The sequence below is a fragment of the Seriola aureovittata genome, chromosome 6 (assembly GCF_021018895.1).
Source record: "Seriola aureovittata isolate HTS-2021-v1 ecotype China chromosome 6, ASM2101889v1, whole genome shotgun sequence".
NCBI lineage: Eukaryota > Metazoa > Chordata > Actinopteri > Carangiformes > Carangidae > Seriola > Seriola aureovittata.
The window spans coordinates 17,887,196-17,895,389 of record NC_079369.1 but is presented as its reverse complement, the minus strand read 5'-3'; the positions used below and the strand labels follow the sequence as shown (position 1 = coordinate 17,895,389).

At 37.0% G+C, this 8,194-nt stretch overlaps 1 long non-coding RNA gene across 2 annotated transcripts in view; it reads left to right on the top strand.

Moving 5' to 3' along the window:
• LOC130170630 (uncharacterized) overlaps positions 1-8,194 on the top strand; it is a 40,023-nt gene that overhangs the window by 18,681 nt on the left and 13,148 nt on the right. For both annotated transcript variants that reach the window (XR_008828022.1, XR_008828023.1), the window contains exon 2: positions 7,708-7,817. This is a non-coding gene — a long non-coding RNA (uncharacterized LOC130170630). The remainder of the gene's footprint in view (positions 1-7,707; positions 7,818-8,194) is intronic.

The following is an 8,194-nucleotide window of genomic DNA, read 5'->3' as shown; positions in this document are numbered from 1 at the left end:
GAAATGCTCAACAGTATAGTCTCCTGTGTAAGAATATGAGTATATTGTCATTATCATCATGATGAGCAAAATAGTCAGATCAAGATGAGCAGATTAAAAACAGACCAAACTGTATCCAGAAGCTCGTTGTATGAAAAGGAATATTGATCATTCCTTTTTTTAGTGTTTGGTACAGCTGATGAGGAATTCCCAATCCATAAGGAAATTATAAAACGAGCAGTCATCCATCAGAAAAAGCTGCGTTCAGGTCACAGAAAATATTAAATATTTAAGAGGTTAATCTAGTAATGAAACGTCTGCTATTTGTGCAACATACATGATTTGTTTTAACTGGAAATATATTTAAGCAGATTATTGGTTACAATGAAAATCATTTTGCTTCACCACTCTGGACCTTATTTGTCCAAGGATCAACAATGCTGTGAATAGCAGTTTTTTTTTGTTTTTTTTTTAAGATTTCTTCCCCAAAACATATTCATTTTTACTCCTTGGGTGTTACCCTTGACAGTAAAAGGAAAAAAAAGTCTTGTGTAATGTAATGTTCAAGAGCATGCAGGATATTGCCTTTGTGATTTCTGGGGTTTCATGAGATTTTGCTTTTCGGGAAGTATGGGTTAACTACTTCTAACTATTTAACCCATTACATGGTTAAGAATTCAGGTTTACTGCAGTTAAATCGTCTTCCTCTCCCAAGTGTCTGGGATTAGTCAGCAGTTTGTTATGCTCCTATACCCTTTGCAATGTGACATCCTATTGAAGGGATGTGAGGCTTTGATTTAAAATTTTTATCAAATCAAATTATTTTAATCAAAGATCTGTTTTAAAAAACATGATTCATTCTATTGTAATGGATAGGGTGTAGACAGGAGATAGAGAAATCATAATCGCTGTATTTCTAAAGTGCAGTTGGCAAAAAAACAAACAACAATAAAAAAATTTTTAAAAACTGTTACCAGATTTTACTCCCGGCAGGTAAATTTCTACCTTTGAATTGGGACAAATGGTTGTTAGCATGGATTTTTAAGGTTTCAACTGTTTCAAAAAGCTTTTAAATGTTAAATAAATATTCACCAAATAAAATTCACCAAAATCTGTATTGGTGATGTTATAAGACATATTTATAATGCAGTCTGTTTAAATAACGGCAACATATGGCCATATTTAAAATCACCGAGTGATGCAGCATTGTAGATTGAAAGTCGAAGCATTGGAAATGGCGTCCGCATCAAAATACTTCCAATGGTACGCAGACATGAAGTCTTCATAGCTTGATGTTCACGGTACATTCTGTCCAGCTCCTTGAGATGATGCAGGAAGCTAAACATGATCTTAAACAAAGTCCTGCAATCTTTATTACATAAGCAGCCTGTTTTCACGTGTTTTAAACATGTCGCCTTTAGAATAAATAAATAAATAAAAAATAAAACTTAGATGTGTGTCGCCCCAGACGGATGCATACTGAGTTACTTCCCAGTCATAAATTACCTTTTTTGGTACCAATATATGTTTGCTATTTATGTTTATAAGTAGGGAGAACGTGTTGTCCCAAACTGGAGTGTTTTAATCGTGACCTAATCAAAACAAAGTAAATGATGTTTGTTCGGCTCAAGCAGTATTATTGGAATTGGTGGATCCATAAGCAATGGTGAGAAGCCAAGTTGGAGATATAAAAATCTCTGTGTACAGCAGCACTCTGCTGTAAATGTCACACATTTTCAGTATCAGGCCATTGAAGTCGTCAATCCACCATTTAACAGATGACAGGTATTTATTTTGCTGACGATGACTGTCCTCTGAAAGTGTTTTTGTTTATGTTAGATAATCGGTCATAGTTTTTTGTTTATCAGTGTTGCATCCCAAAAACGGGATGGCTGTTGTACGCCATATTTCCCCACTGCCTCCAAGCTTTCCATCGTCCCATACCTAAGCTTGGAACGACGAAGAGATATGGCTGAACATGCACAGAACTTTCAAAATGGCAACTTCTGGTGGAGTTGACATCCAGACAGCCTGAAAAACTGAAACATCATTATGAAACTCAGTACAGGACAATACGCACCTACCTGGGCCAAGACAGAAGCGACTGAGCAGCAGGGGAAGTCAACATTTCATCGACATCCATGAAGCGACGAAGAGATGTGGCTGGACGCACACGTGGCTCAGATCAAACCAACCACCGGCCTTGGTCCTCACGCCACCCCCACCCCCCCCATTCCTCCTATCCTGTACCACCTCTCCTCCCGTGTCCTCCATCTTTTAAAGATCCTCTCCACTTGCTTGTTGTCCATCCCTTCTGAGTGGCACCTTTTCCCACGATGCCATTCCTCTGGGTATTTCCCCTCGTCTTCACCGATAGTGCTCATGTCTTCATGAAAATCAAGCCTTTTCCAAGACATTGTCCACTTTTTTACTTTTACTTGTTCTTGCAAATGGTAAAATTCCACTGATCAGTCGAGTTTTTTATAAAAACTATAAAAATATATATACTTATGAAAAATCTATAAAAACCTATGTAAGATGTAGAGCTTATTCAGGTAAAGGAAAAGCAAAAGTAAAAGTAGCAGCACTACTCTTCGCACCGTAACTCTTTTTCACAGTTTGAGAGCACAGTGTAGATGCACAGTGGGGGGACAGAAGCATGAGAATGAGTCGGTGGGAAAAAAAACTCCTATATAAATAAATAAGGGAAGGATGCCACTGTTGCTATACAGAGCGAGGGGCTTAGTGGTCTCCTGAAATCCTATTGGCCGGCCTGTTGCCATGTGCTCGGGAGTCAGCAGAGATGCTGCTAACAAATCAAGGAAATGTTCTAATATTAGACTGTATGTATCCAGGCAGCGGGAGCCCCTGACCTCTCAACTCCGCCAGCGTTACGTTCCACTTCACAGATCAGCATAATGAAAGAAGTGGTGTGGAAGTAACTGGTTAAAAAAAATGTTGCAGCAATGTAGACAAAACAGTAGACACAGCCCCCCCACCACCCCACCCCCACCCCATGATATCCCAGTCGGTATAAACAGGCAGAGAAGTAAAAGACAGATTTACCTACCGTTTAGATTTCTACTATGAAATGGATACATATTGTAATTTTAATGTTTTAGTTCTCTGGAGAATTTGTTGAACATACGGTTGTCATACATTTTTTGTTGTTCAGGTGAAATTTTGCTATAAAAAAAAAAAAGCAACCTATTTCTTGCATTCTTTTACGTCTGCTGTAATAAACTAGGTCTGTGCATTAAAATTTTAACAAATTGTGACAGTGAGCAATGGAAGCCCTGCATTTGCTATATATTTTATGAATAATATTCTGTCTTGTATCTTACAGTATTATCAACTTTATAATAATTAAGCTGTTTTATACTCTCTGCATTGCTGATTTTTAAGAAACTGATTTTACATGTATTATTCACACACATGAATAAGCAAAAAATTAAACAAGTAAATGAATACAGTCTTGCATAAATGTAAACAAACAGTCTAAATAAAACCTACACCTGCGATCTACACATTATAAAACTATAACTCAGATTCAGATGTATCTGTTATCTGTTGTCCAATTGCAGGAAAAAAAAATTTCAAGTTCAACTCTGAAACTGATATCACTAAAAATGTATTTAATCCATCCCTCATTCTAATCAAAACTGAAATTGCATCTTAAAACTGTGAGGATAGTAGCCTGATGTAACATGATGTAGAGGACAGGAGAGGCTGAATAAATTATGAATGAATTTATTTCATATTTAACCTTGCTAAGCTCACAATATTCACAAATCCTTTCGTCCTTATCTATTCCACTGTATTGTCTGGGTTTAGTATAGTTTCCATATACCTTGTGCATAGAGTAATCTCTTACTGTTAGGCAGCTTGTACTTGACATTTGTTCTACATTTACAACAGATTGTGTCTTTGGTAATCTTATAATTACTCATTTTGTGTGCAAATGATTTGCTTACATTATCTCACTGCACTGCTGGTCTCCACCATCTATTGAGTAAATGCTTCTAACAGATTGCTTAATTTTAATGACACGAAAATTAAATGTAAAGAGATTAGAAATATGGTGCTGTATGTAAATAAACATTGTATTCAACTGATGAGAAGAGTTTCCCGGCTGTGTACTGCTCTATACAGACTTAAACTTACAATTTCTTAACAATAAGGCCATGATTTTAATGTGAGTGCCTGGAGTTTATAGTGCTAGATATATATTTGTCAGAATAAATTAACTGTGTGAGGCAGGGATAATGAACCTTATGCATAAATGTGCAGATTGAAAAATCGTAGAAAAATTTGGGTTGTTTCCTTGTAGCCTTTGGTGAGGAACGTAGAAGTCCCGCCCAGTCCATGTCCTCTCCAAGCTCATTCAGTATAGTACTATAAGCTTTCTCAATGCAGGACAGCTTGTCTGAATCTGCAGCCTCCTCCGAGTCCTTCTCTTCTCTGCACAAATCATTATGTTTACAAATGATGCATTTTCAGGTATTCGGCAACTACACCATCCATCTCTGAAGCATGGTGATACTCTATTCTGGCTTGTAGCTTTTTCAGTGAAAGACACTGCAAGATACAATGAAACAGGCCCATGTTTAAATACCTAGAAGTCGCATGGTTAGGTTTAAGGTCACAGGCAGCTAGTCTTGAGTGTGTGGAACAATTACTACTTGCATGCAAGCCTTAACATGCTTCTGTAGCCTGGATTGGGCAGTGAAAAGAAGTTGAATGAGATTCAGGAGCCTGAAGATTACAGCCCTGGACTCACATTTAGCACTGTATAAAAGTGGGAGCCACTTATAGAAGTCTGAAGTTCTTGGACCATCTGTACATCTTTTCTTATTATATCCAAGCAAGAAAAGCTAGGATGATAAATTGGCCGGGCTGATATATATCACGTCTGGGTTAGCCTCTATTCCACTAGCTTGAGTAACTTGATGCAATCTCTCATTAAGCATTTCTTATATCGATCAATTGAAACCTTCGTGATTTTAACAAAGTTAAATAACATTTACTTTGTGACCGCAGAAAAAAAAACTACAACTCACAGAAAGAAATTACAAGCACAGCAGCACAGGTACATAAGTCATCGTAACTTGTGTCTTCCATATCCATAAAATTCACCAACGCTCGCCTCTGAAATCATTTCTTTACCTTTTTTAGTTGTAATTCTGAATGTAATCTTTGGAGTCTAACGACTTCTACAGCGTTTACTTCACTTTGTCCTGCTCGCTCATGGATTCACCTCCTCTGTTGAGCTGTGAAGTTCAGCCTGTGAAGATGTAGGGCTTATGGGAAATGGTGTTAGTTAAAAGCCACTAAAAGCATAAATATGAATAAATAACGATACATCCTTTTCTAAACTTGTTCATGATTGTCACTTCACAGTAAGAAGGTCTTGGGTTTAAAACTGACATTCCTGGTTGAATTATAGGTTTTAATACAAGTGTGTTTGTCAGTACACGAACTGCTTTAACCTTGGATTGATGTTTTTGTCAGACCAGTTAAGATAAATGCAGATGAAATTTGTTCTTATCCTGACAATTACATTATTACTTGAGAGGTCAATGTGCTCAACTAGACACATTATTCCTAGCAGTTAGCATTATGCACAGTAACACACTTAACAATGGAAACTTTGATGAGCAGCAAATGGAACATAGATCTTCTGCCTCTCGACATAATTTACTGAGTTTATGCTCAGTCATAAGCTCGGTAACTGAGCTCCTTGTTGTGTATCGTCTTTGTGTTGTGAGCAAAAACATAGTCAATTTTGCGCACTGATTTTCCACAGATCTGCATAGATTGTGTGAAGCATGTCCTGTGTGTTTAAGTTTTACTTCACGTCCAAGAATTCAAAACTGATCAGAAACCAGATATCTACTTGGTCACACCTTATGTTGAGATTTAAAAAAAAAAAAAAAAAAAAAAAGCAAGCACAGATTCATAAAGCTCTGTTGTAATAACTACAAATACAGATAGATAGCCCCAAGGACTTAATATAGTTAAATAAACCTACAAATTATGTTAATGTGCAGCTTATTTGCTAGAGTACTTTATATTCATTGGCAACATCTAGTTGCAGGGAGTAGTATGATATTTTGAGGTGCATCTCAGTGGATGGACATACAGAGCACTGACTTTGCCTCTGGGTGTCATACTTGAGCATCTTACCCTGCTGATCCATCCTAAAGCAAGGTGTCCATCCACCCACATCTTATATTACTCCTACATGAACACAGCACAATAGTCAGGGTCCTAACCAGAATTATTCATGTTAAATGCACTTTGGCTTTATTGTTTCTATTTGTCTTCTTCTATACTTTACGCTATACCTCTGTGTTTCATTATTGAGTCGTTATTGCAATGTATTTTTGGAAATATATCGCCTAATGTCACAATTACATTTATCATCCTTTGTGTTTCTACATGGCCTCCTACAAGTTTAATTAGACTTTACCAACATTTCATTTAAGGACAGTCAATTTCACAGTCAAATGTCCTGCCTGCCTGCACAGAGAGCAGCTGTGCACACCACTTGAATCAGGTTGTGGGTTCACAGGTTGTGGTAACAGATGGGTTGAAATTGCGTATATGTACTACTTTCACTCATTCTGCAATCCTTTTCGTTACCCGTGAGACAAAATGCCTCATAGAGTTTAAATAAGACAAAAAATAATTCGTAAAATAATTAATTGGAATTGATATCCGGTGCTATTATCTGTATTCCTTTGTGATTTATTACATTCAGCTTTTCTGCAATATTTTGGTTTTAATAACACACAAAAAACAATTCTGATCTCATCGTTTTGAAGTCATCTGTAAAGTGAAATCAGAGCATTGTATGTCTAGGTATTTAAAGTAAAATCACAGGATCAGTTGATGGTTGCTTTATGGCATTTGAGGCATAGAATTTGAAACTGATTTCTCTGCATGGGTGTCTTGAGGCTCCTGTGATGCTGCAGCCTCAGGGCTCCACATCAAGCTTCAAAACCAAGGCGATGTACTTTCTGACACCACTCCCATTGTACCAGTGGGCCTGTGTCATTGTTTGCTGCAGTGTCATTCACTGAAACTAGAGCTAAGAGCCAGAATGGAGTATCACCATGCTTCAGATATGAATGGAGTAGTGTCTGAATACCTGAACATGCACATTGAGTCTAAACATAATGGTTCCAGCAGAGAAGTGAAGGACTTGAAGGAGGCTGCAGATGCAAACCAGCTGTCTCTCATTGAGAAAGCTTATAGCACTATGCTGAGTGAGCTTGGAGAGGACGTGGACCGGGAGGGACTTTTACGTACACCACTACGTGCAGCCAAAGCAATGCAGTTCCTCACTAAAGGCTACAAGGAAACAACCCAAGGTGAGGATAGATTTTTATTTATCTCACCATTTTTATAAAAAATAAAAAAAATAAAATAAAATAAAAAAAAAAGCTCTAAGTAGTGCTAAAATTAATTGTTTTGATATATTAATACTTTATTTTAGCAAAAATTAGTTGCAATTAAAGTGTATTCTATGACTGTCCCACTGTTTGAATAACTGAAAAACTGTTCCATAGAAACACTATATGTTGAAGGTGTGTTGTCCTGTCCTCATAAATATATTATGCTAAATGCAAGGCAATAAAGGACACATTGTCAATCATTCTGTCTCTTGATTTGCTCTAGTTTTAATGCAAAATGTTGTCAAACTAACATTAAATCTCCCCACAGATATCATGAACGACGCAATCTTTGATGAAAACCATGATGAGATGGTGATTGTCAAAGACATCGATTTGTTTTCACTCTGTGAACATCACCTGGTGCCCTTCTTTGGCAAGGTAATTTAATAACAGTTATTTAACAATGATGATATTCATGTATAATCATATATCTATATTTTTTGCAAATACTATTGTACTGCATCACACGGTGGCTCTAAATCAACAAATTTTGTATGACAATAATAATTTTAGCAAGCCTGAGTATAAGCAATGCTGTATTAAATGTTTCAGGCTCACATAGCATATCTCCCAAACAAGAAAGTGGTTGGTCAGCTGCATAAAGCCTGATCAATTTCTGATCCTTTTGTCTTTGATCTGCTTCAGCTACATCTTTGAGGTGAACCACCAATAATTCAGCATGCCTGGTAGATGGCTAAATTATCACTTGTTAGTGGCAATATACACAACTTTCTCACCTAGTGTTTCGGAGTTTC